Below are 18799 nucleotides of genomic sequence, written 5' to 3' on the forward strand. Positions count from 1 at the left end.
CACTTCACCGGAATAGTTTTACGTGTATCTTTTTTTTTTTTTTCAAATATCTATACCAGCCATATAAGAACTACTAGTGGCGTAGGCAAATTGCGCGGTTAGAGTGCCGTCTATCTCAATGTAGAGTTTTGTTTTTGATGTTTCTAAGAGGCTTTTTGGTTCTACGCCACCTTTTACCATGCCTCAACTGCGCCGAGTTGCGGCGCAGCAGCGGTGGCGGCAAAATCCAATGCCACAGTGTGGCAAGAAAAAAGTTGCGCTAATAAATGATGGCGGGCCACAGCTGTGGCGTGGCGTAGTGTGGTCCAATCCAACCCAAAGAGTGTCGGTTCATTTGGAATCATTTGTGATGATCATTGCTGGAATCATCTAGCAGTGTGATGAATGAAACGATGTCCATCAATGCATACTTTCAATTTTATTGTTTCATATATAGGCTACTCAAAGCATTTAGGCCCCGTTCGCTGGTCTGAAATTTGGCTAAAACTGGCTAGAAAACACTGTTCTGGTTGAATTGTTGTGAGAGAAAAATACTGTTCCGACTGAAAAAACAAACAAAAAAAAAAGTCGAATATGGGGTAAGCCGAACAAGACCTTAATATGTGATGCTTGATTGAACGATTATCAGGTGAGATGAAACTTCTGCTACTCTATTATAGATGGCCATATGGGCCGCCTGGCTCGGTCAGACACAGTCCCGAAAAAAGCATGGCCTGATCCTATTGGACCAGGCATACTTGTGGGGTTTTATGTTTTAAGAAACCTTATCAGTGTGTCTTGCGTATTGCGCTTTCAATGGGCCTTATCTGGTGACGTGTCTTACGTACCGCACTCATCGCTAGAGGCACTAAGTAAGGTGTATGTTTGCCAACACACTTTTAGACGTCTGCCAACTTCAGGGTCAGCTCGACCGAGCTTGGGCCCAACCTTCACCGAGCGATCTACTTCTTACTTGTGTGCTAACCGTAACCTGCTCTAAGCCGTCTGGAAGAGAAATTTAGATGTGCTGAATTGATATGGTTGTCTAGGTATACATATTATTTATTGATAAATATTATTGTAAAGGAGAGTATATGAAAGATTAATCTCTAGATGAGCTTGTTCCTAATTATTGATTATCCCTTTTTTTATAATGATAATATATTGCTACGAGAGAGGTATCTCGTTCCTAATTATTGATTATTCCTTTTTTTATAATGATAATATATTGATTAGGCCATGTTCGTGTGCCCTTAAACTCGGCTTGATCCACTTCTTTTTTCATCCGGAACAGTGTTTTTCTCTGATAAATTTCTCCAGCATTCCTCCAAATCATCCAAATTCCTCCAGAATTCCTCCAAGCGAACAGGCCCTAAGAATGTTAGCATAGTTGTACACGTCAAATTAGAGGCATAATTCATATCAAGTTTGAGTTCATCTCGTAGTCCGAGCACCCGACACTAAAAATCATTGAACATGTCATAAAAGGACTCCGTTTTTTATATTCTGCGTAAGCACGAAAGGCTAAGGAGAGAAGATTTCCATTGTGGTTCCACATCGAAATTTTTTTAGAGTCAACAGAAATTGTTGAAACAAGTGGATACACAGAATCTGTTAAGTTGTTGTGTCACCGTTCTTTGTGCCACTGAGCCGTGTATTATGTCTGAGTCTATTAGGGACGATTTAGGGGTTCTTAGCCTCCCCTAATACAATTTATTCAGTAGTCATCTTCCCAGTTAAGGTTTGAGTTTTTTTTTTTTTAAATTAATATGTCATCAAATGGTTTTGTTGATCATCGGTTTGGGAAACTCCAACATTTGAGCTTCATCTTATTTGCAATTTGAGTTGCGTCTATTTTGTTCTTGCTTGTGTTATTGATTTGCAAGCAGGTATTAACCTTCGTGACGAGATCAAATGGACAATGCAGGATTGATAACCAGATGAAATGTGGTGTTGTGATTCCAAGGATCGGGTCTTTATGATTGGAAGATGGATCATACATATGTTAAACGTCCACCAAATCATGAGATACCTCTACCTAATGGATCATCGGACACTTTGTTTTCCATCAGTTTAGTTTGAGGGTATGGTTGGATGGGAATGTGGGATATGACCAACCATATGGATCTTAAGATAGGATGACTCATACTTTTATCTCCTTGGTTCGATGGATGAGGCGATCTGTTTTTTGTTTGGCAGAGTTTATGGAGGAGTGAATGCGCGAGGATAATTCCTAATAAAAAATACTAACAACTAATCATACCTTAATAACACATGCACTAACCTTATTTTTGTCATTATAGTTTTTAATTAAAAATAAAATATGTTAATTTGCACTAGTACTACCCTAATTGGCGCACAAATCATATAATAATCAACATAGCAGCACTTACCAAAATATCGCCACAATTACTAAGTACTCCCTCGGTCCCCAAATAAATTAATTTGTAGAAAGTTTGACTAACTTTATAGAAAAGAGTAACAACATTTATGACATAAAATGAGCACGGTATGGAAATATATTTTATGATATATTTAATGATACTAATTTGGTATCATAAATCTTGATGTGTTCTTTCTAAAATTTGGTCAAAGTTTAAAAAGTTTTGACTTAATTTAACTTTAGGAATCTATTTATTCAGGGTAGAGGGAGTAATAATAATATAACAAGCCAATTTATTTACTAATAACAAAGGTTAGATCAAAGAAAGTTGCAGCAGGTGCTGATGAACAAATAGACTTATTGTGGTTTGCGATACAGCAGCTGACGAACAAAGAAAGTTGCAGCAGCCAAGTAGAAAGGCTAATCATGACAGATTCGTCTCGCTAATTAGTCACCACTTATGCAATTAGTTTTGAAATTAGTTCACGTTTGATCCTTCTAAACAGCATCTAATCATGGTGCTAATTTTTTTAGCACTAAAGATCCAAACCGCGCAGCCTGCGAGGGCACAAAATAATTCAACATGTGCGGACCGAAGAGAGCAGTTGGAAGTGACTAGCACCGTACCGAAGCCATCGCCGTGCCGAGAGCGAGAGCGCGAGCGCGAGAGGGCTGTTTGCCATCGCAACCACACGGCCACGGCCCACTGAAGACTATTGTGCAGTGGCGTGTAGTGCGAATGTGCGATGTACGCACTGCCATCCACTATTCTCCAAATCAAGGACCATTCGTGTCTGCAGCAGATGCATGCTCGCTGCCATCCGTAACGCATCGCATCGCTATTCGCCTATTCTCCCTCTCCCCCAACGAGGCAACGAACCGAACTTGCGCTACTCCCAAGCAGAGCAGGTGCTGCATAGGAGGAGTGCTAGGAAATTAAGCAAGCTAAGCCATGAAGAAGACCATCGTTCTGTACCCCGGCCTCTCCGTCAGCCACTTGGTCCCCATGATGCAGCTCGCCGAAGCTCTGCTGGAGGAGGGCTACGCCGTCACGGTCGTCCTCGTCGACCCCAGCCTAAAACAGGACATCGCACTGGCTGCCGTCGTCGACCACGATTGGTCACCTTCCACGAGCTCCCACGGATCCAGGACCCTCCCACCGTTGTCCACGACGAAAAGTTCCTCGTCAGGTACTCCAACCTCATGAGCCGCTGCGCCAAGCTTCTCCACGACTACCTCTGCTCGACGCCTCCCTGCAGCGTCCACGCACTGGCTGTGGACTTCATGTCCGCTGGCGCGCTCCATGTCTCCAAGAACCTTGGGATCCCGTCCTACTGCTTCGTGCCCATAAATGCCTCTGCATTTACCATATTTTCCCAGCTTCCTTCGATCCGCACCGAGGGTCAGCCAACCATGAAGGAGCTCGGAGACACCCCTCCGGCCTCTCACATCAACAGCGCCGGCCTCGACGACCCGGAGCCAGAGAAGGTTCTGCAGCACGGGATTCCGACGGCCGAGGCCTCGTCGTTAAGCTGTGGGCGCCGCAGGTGCAGGTGCTCCGCCACAGGGCAACAGGCGCGTTCGTGACACACTGTGGCTGGAACTCGGTGCTGGGGAGGGGATCACCGCAGGGGTGCCGATGCTTTGCTGGTCGTTGTACGCGGAGCAGAAGATGAACAAAGTTGTCATGGTGGAGGAGGTGGGAATCGGTGTGGAGATGGTGGGGTGGCAGCAAGAGCTGGTCAAGGCCGAGGAGGTAGAGGCAAGGTAAGGCTTGTGATGGAGTCCGAGGAAGGAGAGCAGCTCAGAGCACGGGTGGCAATTCACAAGCAGGCTCAAACTCAGCCTCGGGCTAGCACACCAGTGAAGTATTAGTGACGGGATGGTGGGAAACGGGAATATGCTGCGCTATGCTTGTTTTTTTTCCCCTTCATAAAGCATGTGCCTTTACTTTTCTTAAGCTCTCAGCTTGGTAACGAAACAATGCGATACAGTTTTGCTAGTATTTCGTGCCTAGGTGAAAATCTTAACTGACTTCAGTCTCAATGGAAGTTAAGTTCTATGGACATTAAATAAGCTGATATGACCTAAAAAAACTGATATGGCATAGTTTAAATGAAGAGATAGATGAGTTTTATATAGATAAAACATATTTACATTGTTTCGAACGTCTGAGAGAGTGAGAGTCTTTGTAACGACCCAATGTCGTTCCAAATTTTAGCTCTTGACGGCGATCCTCAGAGAAATTCCCAATTTAATTTCTCAAGGACCTCGAGTGGTTTCTCATCGGATTTTGGGATATTTCTAACCTAGCTAATGCCCCAATTGCAACTCAGCCTAACCAAGCCTATTGTTAGATATTATGGGCTTGGCTCATTTATTTAATATCTCTATTAAACTCTATGGTCCGTACATGTACATTAATGGTTTTATACCATATGTGAATTTAATCGAGAGGCGACTCTACTTAAATACTTGATCATTGATCGATCTATTTGAGAAGTAAAAGTGAATCACCTGGATGCCACACGCGCGCGCGCGCGCCGCCGCCGCCGCCGCCGCCCGGCCCGTGGGCGTGGCGAGGCAGGCAGGCGGCGGCGAGCGAGCGGACGGGCGGGCGAGGCCTTTATTTTTGAAACTCCATTTCCGTTTCCTGTGACGAATTGATTGGAGGTTAACTCCCGTGACTTCTGGCTCTCCTCGGTGCCGTCGACTTCTCGTCTTCTGGCCTCTGCCTATAAAACAAATCCTCCCTTCTCGGTTAAGTTCTCTTGGCGAAATACACCACTTTCCAGCAGCGCAAGTTCTTCCCGTTCCACCTCCGGCGAGCACCAGAGATGGAAGAGTAGGCCTCCGAAACGCGTCTCCGTCGTGGGCTTCACCTGCTCGGGTGAAGACGGGCGATTACGTTTTTGGGGAGTGTCGGTGGTGGCACGACTACTCGCTGGTGAACCTGTAGCGGTGCCTCTTCACGGCGTCCTTTTCTGCACTGCATCGAGCGGGACGACTACAACAGCAAAGCACCACCATGGCTTTTCCTGGTGCGAGCGGCTCCGCCGCAGGGTATAATCTCCTTCACCCTCTTCTGAGTTTCATTATCAATATCATGATGTTCCTAGGCAATACTGCTTTCATATTCAATATGCTCTGTTTGGTTGATTTGGATGATTATGCTAGTACTGTTTTTCTGATTCCTTTTATTTTTGTGATCATCATGATCTTAATATTTGAGAACACATCTTTTATATTTGTGATCATGTCTGTGATGCTTCAGCTATGTAAAACAATGTTTCACATATGTTTCGGCTCTATAATTTGTCTTATCATCATGTTAACATTTGTCGTGAATTGTTTCTGTCTTTTTATTCATGACTTCACTCTCCTTTTTATTGCGTTATTTTTATGGATTAAAATAAATATGAAAATGCCTTATTTTTCAACAATCCAAAAACGTAATTTCAGGCCATTTTCATCTGTTGGCTTTGCGGGCATGCTAAAGCCTACGCCGTTTGAGGGCACTCACTACAAGAGGTGGCGTGAGAAAGCCCTTCTGTGGTTGTCGGCCATGCGCTGTGGTCATGAGCTCAATGAGCAGCCTGCTACTGTGAGATCCGATGAGGATGAGCAGGCTTGGGGACATGCTGAGACCATGTGCAAGGCTGCACTGTTGAGCATCATCAATGATTCTCTGGTTGATGCCTACATACCACTCCCGACTGGCAGAGCTGTGTGGGAAGCCCTTGAGGCCCGGTACGGTCTTTCCGACGCCGGTTCTGAGTTGTACATCATGGAGCAGTTCCATGACTACAAGATGGTTGATAACCGTCCTGTAGTCGAACAGGCTCATGAGATACAGGGACTGGTGAAGGAATTGGAGCTGTACGGCTGTCCTCTCCCTGACAGGTTCGTGGCAGGTTGCATTATTGCTAAGCTGCCACCTTCCTGGACTGATTTTGCTACTACCTTGAAACACAAGAGGCAGCGGTTTAGCATTGCTGAACTTGTTGGCACTCTTGATGTTGAGGACAAGGCAAGAGCAAAGGATGTTAAGGGAAAGAGCAAGGGCGGGAATGGTGAGGCGACTACTAGTGCACATGTGGTGCAAAAGTTTCATCCTAAGCCACAAAAGAAGAAGCCCCAGCAGGAGCTTAAGCAGAAGTCCACTACCTTCTTCAAGAAAGGTAATAATAAGAAGATGGGATTAGACAAGGCAAAGATGAACTGCTTCACTTGTGGGAACACTGGGCACTTTTCTAGAGAGTGTCCTGAGGCTAAGTGGAAGCCCCCACCAAAGGCGAAGACAGTCAACACCATTGAGACTGATGCAGACGCTGCTGGGTATGGTAATTTATCTGCATTTACAGTTTGTTCCTCACCTGATTGGTGGGTTGATACAGGTGCAAATATACATGTGTGTGCTGATAAGTCCTTGTTTTCTTTTTACCAGGTCGGGAGGAGTGGAGCCTTGCTGATGGGGAATGGCGCGCGTGCTGGTGTTCATGGTGTTGGTACGGTGGATCTGAAGCTTACTTCGGGGAAGACCGTGCAACTCAAGAACGTGCATCATGTCCCCTCAATAAGGAAAAATCTTATTAGTGGCTCTCTGCTATGTCGAGACGGTTTTAAACTTGTGTTTGAGTCGAATAAATGTGTTATGTCAAAGTATGGAACCTTTGTTGGAAAAGGCTATGAGAGCGGAGGCTTGTTCCGCTTGTCTTTGGTTGATACTTTACCTCTTGCAGTGAATAATGTCGTTAATAACGTTAATGTTGAGATGAATGTTTGGCATTCTCGATTATGTCATGTTAATCTTGGTTGCATGTCCCGCTTAGCTGGTTTGAATTTAATTCCTAAATTTGATGTTGCCAAAAGCTCCAAATGTCATACATGCGTTGAGGCAAAACAACCTCGCAAGCCTCACAAGGCAGCTGTGGCGAGAGAGTTGGCACCACTTGATCTCATCCATTCCGATATTTGTGAAATGAACGGAATTTTGACAAAAGGTGGTAAGAGATACTTCATAACGTTCATAGATGATTGCACTCGATATTGCTATGTGTACCTAATTAAAACAAAAGATGAGGCATTACATTATTTTAAAACCTTTAAAGCTGAGGCTGAGAATCAACTTGAAAAGCATATCAAACGGTTGCGGTCCGATCGCGGGGGAGAATATTTCTCTAATGAATTTTCTGAGTTTTGCGCGGTGCACGGTATAATTCATGAGAGGACACCTCCATACTCACCACAATCCAATGGGATTGCTGAAAGAAAGAACCGCACTCTAACTGACTTGGTGAATGCCATGTTGGAGACAGCTGGTTTATCTAAGGAATGGTGGGGTGAGGCAATTTTAACTGTGAATCATGTCCTAAATAGAGTGCCCACAAAGAACAAAGAAATCACTCCATTTGAGGATTGGGAGAAAAAGAGATTAAATATTTCTTATCTTCGCGTTTGGGGTTGTTTGGCCAAAGTGAACGTGCCAATAAACAAAAAGCGAAAGCTTGGACCAAAAACTGTAGATTGTGTTTTCTTAGGCTATGCCATTCATAGTGTGGGCTATCGGTTTTTAATAATAAATTCTAGTGCTCCTGATATGGCTGTTGGAACGGTCATGGAGTCTAGAGATGCCACGTTCTTTGAGAATGAATTTCCAATGAAAATAGGTGCATCTAGCATGTCTAGTCATGATCCTATTCCTGAACTTCATGAATCAAATATACACGCTGATGATAACACCCATGAGCTTGAGCAAAATCCTGAGGAGGATGATAATACTGTCACTCGAAGGAGTAAGAGGCAAAGAGTTGCAAAATCCTTTGGAGAAGACTTTATTATATATCTCGTGGATGACACTCCCACAACCATTTCTGAGGCATACTCTTCTCCTGATTCTGACATGTGGAAGGAGGCAGTGCAAAGTGAGATGGACTCCATTATGTCCAATGGGACGTGGGAAGTGGTTGATCGTCCATTTGGTTGCAAACCTGTGGGCTGTAAATGGGTGTTTAAAAAAAAGCTGAGGCCTGATGGTACAATTGAGAAGTACAAAGCTAGGCTTGTTGCTAAGGGTTATACACAGAAGGAAGGTGAAGATTACTTTGATACTTACTCACCTGTTGCTCGATTGACGACCATTCGTGTGTTGCTATCCCTGGCTGCCTCACATGGTCTTTTCATTCATCAGATGGATGTTAAGATAGCCTTCCTAAATGGAGAGCTTGAGGAAGAGATCTACATGGATCAGCCTGATGGGTTTATTGCAAATGGTCAAGAGGGTAAAGTTTGTAAGTTATTGAAGTCCCTGTACGGCCTAAAGCAAGCCCCCAAGCAGTGGCATGAGAAGTTTGATAAAACTTTAACATCAGCCGGCTTTGTTGTGAATGAAGCTGATAAATGTGTATATTATCGGTTTGGTGGTGGTGATGGTGTGATACTATGCTTATATGTGGATGATATATTAATATTTGGCAACAATCTAAATGTGATTAAAGAAGTAAAAGATTTTTTGTCGAGTAACTTTGAGATGAAAGACTTGGGAGAGGCTGATGTTATTCTCAACATTAAGCTTTCAAGGGAGGAAGGAAATGGTGGGGTAACTCTTATGCAGTCTCACTATGTGGAAAAGGTCTTGAACCGATTTGGGTACAATGAGTGTACGCCTGCTCCTACTCCGTACGATCCAAGTATTCATTTGAGGAAGAATCACAGAATTGCAAGAGACCAATTGAGATATTCACAGATAATTGGTTCTCTTATGTACCTAGCTAGCGCAACCAGGCCTGATATCTCGTTCGCTGTAAGCAAACTGAGCCGGTTTGTGTCAAATCCGGGAGATACTCACTGGAATGCTCTTGAGAGAGTGCTGCGCTATTTGAAAGGGACAATGAGTTACAGCATTCACTTTTTCGGGTATCCGAGGGTACTAGAGGGTTATTGTGATGCTAATTGGATTTCTGATGCGGATCAGCTGTATGCCACGAGTGGATACGTGTTTCTACTTGGAGGTGGTGCTGTTTCTTGGAAGTCTTGCAAGCAGACTATCTTAACAAAGTCTACAATGGAAGCAGAACTGACCGCATTGGATACCGCTAGTGCTGAGGCAGAGTGGCTCCGTGATCTCCTGATGGATTTGCCGATTGTTGAGAAACCAATCCCAGCAATTTCCATGAACTGTGATAATCAAACTGTGATCACTAAGGTAAACAGTTCTAAGGATAACATGAAGTCCACAAAGCATGTGAAGAGACGTTTGAAGACTGTCAGAAAACTGAGAAACTCCGAAGTAATTGCATTGGACTATGTCCATACATCAAATAATCTGGCAGATCAATTCACTAAGGGTCTGTCACGCAATGTGATAGAAGGTGCGTCGAGGGAACTGGGTTTGAGACCCACATAGAGCCATCAATAGTGGTAACCTATCCTATGTGATCGGAGATCCCGTGAATTAGGATGGCGAAACAAGCTGTTGATTGACTGAGGGAGAGACCCCTTAGATTATAGCTCAGTTCGTTGGAGATGCACCGTCTCTCTAATACTGTTAGGCAGGATGATTAAGTTCTTAATGTGATCCGAGCGGCTTGGTATAGCAGGGATGTTGTCCTACAGAACATCCTATAAGGAACACACCTATATGAGCTCGATTGCTAGTCACAATCTATGAGATGTGGGTAATCTCTAGATGCTCATGAAAAGGCCTCGAAGTGTGACTTATATGCTTCAAAACAGAGGGAAGGCACTTGGCAGCCTAGTATCAGTTAAGAGGTTATGTGAAACTCATCTCGCACAAAACTGTCAATTCAAGGTTCTGTCCATTGTTCAGTTGTGGATGAGTGTAGCTAGCTCTCTAGATGGATGTTCAACTTAACAGTCTCCATCGAAACACTGGTATATAAAAGAAATGTGGTTCTGAGAATTTCAAACTGCGTACCCTAGAGTTTGGTGGGGATTGTTAGATATTATGGGCTTGGCCCATTTATTTAATATCTCTATTAAACTCTATGGTCCGTACATGTACATTAATGGTTTTATACCATATGGGAATTTAATCGAGAGGCGACTCTACTTAAATACTTGATCATTGATCGATCTATTTGAGAAGTAAAAGTGAATCACCTGGATGCCACACGCGCGCGCGCGCGCCGCCGCCGCCGCCCGGCCCGGCCCGAGCCCGTGCCCGTGCGCATGGGCGTGGGCGTGGGCGTGGGCGTGGGGCGTGGGCGTGGGCGTGGCGAGGCGAGGCGAGGCAGGCAGGCAGGCGGCGGCGAGCGAGCGGACGGGCGGGGCCTTTATTTTTGAAACTCCATTTCCGTTTCCTGTGACGAATTGATTGGAGGTTAACTCCCGTGACTTCTGGCTCTCCGTCTCCGTCTCTCCCACCGCAGAAGGGAGGTGTGACCCCTCGGTGCCGTCGACTTCTCGTCTTCTGGCCTCTGCCTATAAAACAAATCCTCCCTTCTCGGTTAAGTTCTCTTGGCGAAATACACCACTTTCCAGCAGCGCAAGTTCTTCCCGTTCCACCTCCGGCGAGCACCAGAGATGGAAGAGTAGGCCTCCGGAACGCGTCTCCGTCGTGGGCTTCACCTGCTCGGGTGAAGACGGGCGATTACGTTTTTGGGGAGTGTCGGTGGTGGCACGACTACTCGCTGGTGAACCTGTAGCGGTGCCTCTTCACGGCGTCCTTTTCTGCACTGCATCGAGCGGGACGACTACAACAGCAAAGCACCACCATGGCTTTTCCTGGTGCGAGCGGCTCCGCCGCATGGTATAATCTCCTTCACCCTCTTCTGAGTTTCATTATCAATATCATGATGTTCCTAGGCAATACTGCTTTCATATGCAATATGCTCTGTTTGGTTGATTTGGATGATTATGCTAGTACTGTTTTTCTGATTCCTTTTATTTTTGTGATCATCATGATCTTAATATTTGAGAACACATCTTTTATATTTGTGATCATGTCTGTGATGCTTCAGCTATGTAAAACAATGTTTCACATATGTTTCGGCTCTATAATTTGTCTTATCATTATGTTAACATTTGTCGTAAATTGTTTCTGTCTTTTTATTCATGACTTCACTCTCCTTTTTATTGCGTTATTTTTATGGATTAAAATAAATATGAAAATGCCTTATTTTTCAACACCTATCAAATCAACCCATGGTCAACAAAGAACTCGTATCAAGAAAATACCTCTCAAAAAATGTAATCAGGGTACTATATCTATCTCTGAGTGATACTTGTATATTGGACCTTAAGGTTGGCCCCAATGTCAATATCTCCAATCTTTAACTCAATTTTTCCAAAACAAAGAATTACCGGAGAGTCCACCAACTCTATCGGCCGATAAAAATGCAGAGACAGCAAATTGAATGGACAATGAGTTGTTTTCCATTTATGTGGTGTGGCCCACATGTCAGCACGAAATGGAGATATTTCCCAGCACCTGAACCTCAACTCTACCCATTCCCCTCTCATTCCACTCACTCCACCCTCTGTGTCTCTAGAATGAAGAACAAGAGAAAGGAAAGGATGAACTAGAGTGAGAACGTGGAGAAGATGAAGAAGAGAAGATCAATCAAGCATACAAAGGGCAACAAGATCAGCTATGGATTAAAACCTTGAGCTTCACCAAATCTCTCATCTCATGATTAGCTCAAGAACTCTCTTTTCTCATTGTCTTGAGATCAATCCTCAAACCCTAACTCAAGTGCCTCTCATTGCATGAATGGATCATGAGGATTGTAAGGAGTTTCATCATCTCAAGGGTAAGGGTCAAGTGTTGCTACAACTCAATCCTATCAAGTTTTCTCTAATTTTTCTCTCATATGGATTTATGGAAGTTTTTGCAAGAAATGTTGGAATCCATCTCTTTAGCTTGGAAACAAGGATGTCAAGTGCTCAATTTTCAATCTTGGTGACAAGGAACTCACCAAAATCTCAAGCTAAGTTGCCATGCCCAGATCTCAATCTCTCGAGCTCTTGTGTTTAGCATTTCTAAGTTAAAATTGAAATCACTAGTTGCATTTGTTAACTAAAGCCTAAACCCTAGGTATCTTGAGCCTAGCAAGCTACCTTAACCACCATAGGAATATCTCGCACATGCATGGAGCCCATATTCCTATATCTAGATGTGAATCACCAAACCCTCACCCAAGAAGTCATGAACATAGGTTCTGTCGCTCGTTTGATGGAGTGTCCGGTGATCCCAGAGTTTAACCAACAAAGCCTTTATACCTCTCGGTGTCAGTCAACGAGTGTCCGCGGTATTCAGCGGAGTGTCCATCAATTTATAAAATTAATGTCAAGAAAACCTGAAAGTACCCAGTTTCCATCGGAGTGTCCGCGACATTTCGCGGAGGGTCCGCTGAATTATAAACATGAATTTTTAGAGAACCCGAGAACTCCTAGTTCTTACTGAAGTGTCCGATAATAGGCACGGAGCGTCCGTCAATAACTAGCTCATCAGAAAATCTAAACCACCAAAACGTTATACGGAGCATTCCGCAGTCCACGGAGAGTCCTTCAATTGTTCTAGAACCAAAACAAAGACTGTTAGTCTCAGGAGCTACCCCAGCTGAGTGTCTGTCACATGTACCAGAGTGTCCTCTAAATAACAAAAGATGTAAATGTTGTCTAGAACCCTACCCTAAAGTTCAACAAACCTTACTCACGTTAGATAATAAATAGTGCAATAGTAAAGCCCAGTTAGATGTCTCTTCCCAAGTTCCAAATCGTCATCTCTACTTTTATCTCCTTATCGGATCATGCGGCTATCTTCAATCCTCATATCGTCTCTTTCAGGTTCGATTAATGTGTGAGGATCGTGTATAACTAATCATCATCCTCCTCAGTCATCGAGACGGCACAACCTGGCAAACACCCCACTACTATGAACTCTATTTGGATACTCATTACTTGTTCATTATGAGTTGCATTCCATGTAGTTGTAAGTAATTACTTAACGAATTCTCATCTCATTAATTAATCTAGAGCTACTCATCTAAGTAACATAACCTCCTATGAACCAATGGGTTGGGATTCGTTAATGCTTAGATATTTAGCTTTGCTAGAAGTCAAGTTTGAGAAGGGAACTCACTCTTGCGCGTGTAGGATGGTACACCGGGTTAATTAAATATTAAAATCTTGTAAGGGTGACAACTTACCTAATTTCCCGATTTGACTAAGGACCCTCTCCAATTTGGTAACCTAATTTGAGGATCAATTTTGATAACTTCTACTCATGCGAGGGGTAAGGTCACTATGAGTGTGGGATTTCAAGTGACGTAGCTCGTGGAGTAATTAAGGGTTGTTCATTGGGATAGTGAGTTCGAGTAACCACACATACAGACCACATGCCGCAAATGGGGGCGACAAGCTAAGTAACTAATTGCGACCGGTTTGTTCATAAAACTGGCATTACCCCGGGAACTTATCAACCCTTTCGTGAACACTCTTGGCCGAATTAGGGAAAAGATGGAACCTTGAGGCAACCCTTATCCGGCCATGGGTATGGAGGTTCGTCCTTGGTGTCCGTGTGGGTACAGTTGTACATCTCTGCAGAGTTCACTCAAAAGGCTATAGTCCTCTGGGACGGATTCATCGGTGGTTCTTACTTCTAGACCTGTTGTAGTTCTTGTTGATGGACATACATGTTATGAGGTATAAACTTGATCATTGTAATTACTCCAAATGCTTGCCATGAACTTATAATTGTTAATTAGTTTAATTATGAATGAAGGGCATATCATTCTTTAATCAACGCCATGCTTTTCCGTAAATGTACAAATGCCTGATGATCCCTTTTACATCCACCAAATATTTATTATTGGAATTAAGTCCTGCAAGTACGAAATATACTCACGGTGATGCCGATAAGTTGTTTGCAGGTACTTTGGCTTCATGACGATTGAGCCGTGCTCAATGAGCTGAAGAATAGTATACTTTGGAATGGGCGATTCCAAAGTGAGCTATGTTTGTAAAAGAGTGAATAGGAGAGATCAACCTTGGAATGGGATTAAATTTGAATTGTAATTTCATCATTTGGTATATTCGAATTACAAATATCATGGAGTTTTCGATATTAAACGTAACATTTATGTACTATACATGGATTCACGTGCTAGTTTATTATTTGGATTGCCATATGTTACTCAACCGTAAAATTATCCTGAAGAGGAGGTGTGGATGGCACTCTCCTGAGGGCCTCGCATCGATCGGGGCGCGTATAGGTTGGTCGAGAGGACGACACTTGTATTTGTCAGGCAGACTCGGGAACATTCCCTGAGACTGAGAGTCTGAGACTGGCCTAAGTGCTCTCGATGGCTTATGCCATAGCCTGGATCGATGCACGCGTGTCATGCTTTTTTTTTTTTTGCTTCTCTTAACTTCGTAACAAGTACATATAATAGTCACATATTTAAATTAGATTTTAATTATTTTTTCATGTGAGACTAAACCTTCATGAAGTGCATGCTTGTGGTTGTGGCTCACCTTTCATGTTAAAAAAACCCACAACAGTTGTATACAGTAGCACCATATTTAAGTTGAGCCAATCTCATATCAGTTTACCACATAAAAATAATATTTTATTGCACTATTATTTATTATGGATCCTGATTTATTTGATTTAAGGTTGATCAAACATAATTATTAATCCAACAAAAATGCAATAACTTGTACTTGTGGGGTTGCAACATATGGATATATTTACTAGTAAGCTCATTACACAAGGATAAAAAAGGATTTGTGCTCTAAGCGCAGTTATATGCGAGAACATGATCTGCTTCTTGTTTCAGCCCATTGGCGGATACAGGGGTATTCCCAGGAACACCTAATTTTTTGACGCACTTTAATGTGCGTGTGCACTTTTAAGCTCATTACACCTAATATATAATGAAATATTCTCAGGTAGTTTTGCCGACTCACCGTGCGAGTGGGTGAATCATGAGTGCGAGACAATTCCCCAATCCTCGTTCCCAAATCTCTAACCCTAGTCGACTGGCGTGGCATGGTGGCGGCGTGTCGAGCTCCCGGTGATGCGGGCGTTGGGCGCGCGCGTGAGCGCAGCATCCATGCCTAGGCTGCGCCTGCGCCTGCGTGCACGACGGCCGACAGCCAAGAGGCTGGAGCTGGCAGCGGCGGTCCACCAGACAAGCAAGTAGACGGTCAGAAGAGCATAGGCAAGCAAAGCAAGGTGAGTTTTTTGAATATGGGAATAGCCAAAGGTTGAAATCCTCGCTCCGCCACTGCCCATGAACCGAAGTGGGTTGACGCCAAGACATTGACTTCACTATGGCTGAGTTGGGAAAAACTTCCTAGATCGAAAAAGAAGAGAGGCCTTGGTTTCTGAGACTTGCACCTATTTAATATGGCTATGTTGAGTCGACAAGCATGGAGATTGCTTATCTATCCTAATTCTCTTTGTGGTCAGCTTTTAAAGGCACAAATAGTTTGCCAACAAGAAGAAGCTTGGTCAGGCATGGTATTGACATAGATACAAGATGTCCCATTTGCAGAAGGTTTGATGAGGATAACAGCTATCTCTTTTTCAAATGCAAGTTTGTTAGGACGTGTTGGCACCTATTGAATTTGGAACACACAAGATCTGATTTAACTAGATACAATTCAACATGAGAGACTTGTAGTATGATTTGGACTATCGATAAAATTACTTAGTTGAAGATTATAATTTAGGCTAATGAGGGAGGAAGAATGTTGAGTGCAGCTAAAATCCATAATTCCACATGTTATTTCCAAATGGAGTTTGAGAAACTTAATGTGACTGTGATACAAGAGGCGGTAACTGATGATAGTAAATGGAAACCACCACTAGAGGATCATAAGACAAGAACAGGAGGTTGGGGCTTTGTTGTTAGAGATAAGCATGACGATGTGTTAGCTGCTGGGGCTGGAAATATTTTTTTCGAAAGGACGGCAAAAGCTTTGCCGCGATTTCTATTAGACGATGAAAGAAAAAAAAAGGCAAATGCCCACCCAGTTTTTTGAGCAGAAATTGGGTCCAAAAACCATACAACTCAGGAGAGTGCTCCACTCGTCCTAGCAACTTTGGTACAACAACTGGGCAACTATCACAACTCACACCACTACTTCATCCAACTTGGTCAGAACGACCCAACTAAACAACTCAACTATCACCTAACAAGGTCCGAAGAAGACGACGTCCTGCCGAGCGACACCAAACATCAAGGAACAATCGCGAAACTGGAATGCCTAGCCATGCCCCCAAGGAGGAAACGACGCTAAAAGCACCGACATGGTAGCCCGCCAAGGAAGGTTTTCACCTGCAACATCCAGTACGGTAGGAGAAGATGTAAGAAAGGATGCCTTCAAGAAGGGGAATGATGTCCGCAGACGTCGTCGTCCACGCTTTCGCCCCCACCTCAAACCACCTCCACACCGTCGCCGCCAGAGGCCCAGCCCTACCAGGAGGCAGGGTGCAGCGCCTAGACATCGCCCCTAGGGATGCTGACCAGGAGAAGCGTCGGGGGAACCCGTCGGAGAGTCCGCCCCCCACCGCAACCGGCAATGTCGGCCAGCAGCAGGCAGAACCAGCCAACTCCACCATGAAAACCAGCCCAGGGAAGGGGAAAGGCAGATGGCAGGGAGAAGAGGGCCGGGATCAGAAGAAGCCCCAGTCGCCCAACCCACCAACGTCCCCACCCCCTGCCAAGCCAGCCCCACAACAACCACGCCGTGCAACACCTCAGCAGCCTCCGCACCGAACTGTCGCCGTCACGCCCGCTCCCCAGCCCTCCATGGAACCGGGCGAGAAAGACGCAGGATGCCGCAATGGGAGCGCCAAGCTCCAAGCGTCTGCAGCCCCAGCCACCGACGCCGTTCCCAGCACCCAGGCTGGAGCCGCCGCCGTTGACGCATGAGCTCCCCGCCGAATCCGGCAAAGAATCACCGGAGCCGGCCCCAAGCCGCCGGATCGAGAGGGGAGGAGGCCGGCCCTATAGGTGCCGGATCTGACCCCCAAGACCCTGGACCGGACCGGGCCGGCGGCGCCGCCGCCGCCGCTGCTTCAAGCAGCCCGCAGCCGCCGTCATCGTGCGGCCCTGCGCACGGCGCCACCACCGCCATGGCCCTGCAGGTCGCGAATCCACCCATGGGGGCGATGGATCTGGACGAAGGGATGAGGACTGGCGGCCGGAGCGCCGGGAAAGCACCGCAGTACGGGATGGAGAGTCGCGCCGCCCGCACGGCGCGTGTGCTCCGCCTGGCCAGAAAGCCCTGCCGCCGCCCTCCTTGCAGGTGCCGAGCGTCCAGCCACCCGCTCGGGCGACGGCAGGGGAGGGAGGGAGCAGAGCGGGGGCTGGCGGCGGTGCTACGGGGGCTCCCCCGAGTCACCTACGGGAGCGACGCGAGGGAGAGCGGTGCTTCTGCACGTCAGACTTATCTATGTGGGGCTGGAAATCTATACATATATATAAAGAGCGTGCAACCGCTCAACTTCCGTCGCTCTCACAGATCACTGTTACCGGCACAGTTAACGTGAGATGGTTTTCGTGACGGACAGTAACGGGGTTCTGCGAACAGTAACGGGTTTTATGAACAGTAACGGGTTACTATGAACAGTCCTGACCCATTAAGGAACAGTACACTTTTTTTTACGACGCAATACAAATCTTTTTCCCCCACTATTACCCGCGCAAAGCGCGGGGTCACCTGCTAGTATCAAATATGCAGCACCCGCTCTTTTTGTTGAGGCAATGGTCGCGAACAGTGTCATTCTATATGCTTCACAGATGGACATGACGCATTATCTTGGAGCTGGATAACACTGAGTTGGCTTATGCCTCTTGTACGATCTGAGAGGGAGCGAAATCGATCAACGTGATGTTTAAAAATTTCTTATTGTAATGTTTCTATTTGTAACCGATGTTCTAATAAGGTGGCCGACTGTTTAGCTGGTTGGTCATTGTGTTCTATCTTCTGGCTCTGAGCTCTAAACGACCGGAGGTCTTCAGTTTGTAAGTGACCTTGTTGCAGACGATTTGCCTTGTTGTTGAACTTAATTGAGTTATGATGTAACTTTTGAATAAAAAACTTACAGATTTTTTAGTTAACGTTATTATTATTATAATAATCTAAAACATTAATTATAAATTTTTTAATGGTCTGTTTAGTTTAGTTTAGTTTACTTACGAGGTGTGAAAATTGCGGTAAGTTGTGAACCGTGAAAAAGTTGCTATGAGCTTTGTGTTGTGAAAAAAATATATTCTATTTGGTTAAAACAATTATGAAATCTATCCTCTCTCTCTCCCCCCGTCTCCCTTGAATCTGATGTAAAAGGTCTCTCTATTTTCATCCACATGGAAAACGGAAAAGATTAAAGTACGACCACCCAAGGTCATAATTGATCATTTCCACCAAAAACTTCATTTTCTATATCTAAAGCTAAGATCC

The 18799-nt window shown here is 44.8% G+C and overlaps 1 pseudogene; it reads left to right on the forward strand.

The window, feature by feature from the left end:
* The first annotated feature begins 3060 nt into the window (after window positions 1-3060).
* On the forward strand, window positions 3061-4261 carry LOC136514887 (UDP-glycosyltransferase 71K2-like; annotated as a pseudogene).
* The last annotated feature ends 14538 nt before the right edge of the window (window positions 4262-18799 follow it).

The sequence above is a fragment of the Miscanthus floridulus genome, chromosome 17 (genome assembly GCF_019320115.1).
Source record: "Miscanthus floridulus cultivar M001 chromosome 17, ASM1932011v1, whole genome shotgun sequence".
Taxonomy (NCBI): Eukaryota; Viridiplantae; Streptophyta; class Magnoliopsida; order Poales; family Poaceae; genus Miscanthus; species Miscanthus floridulus.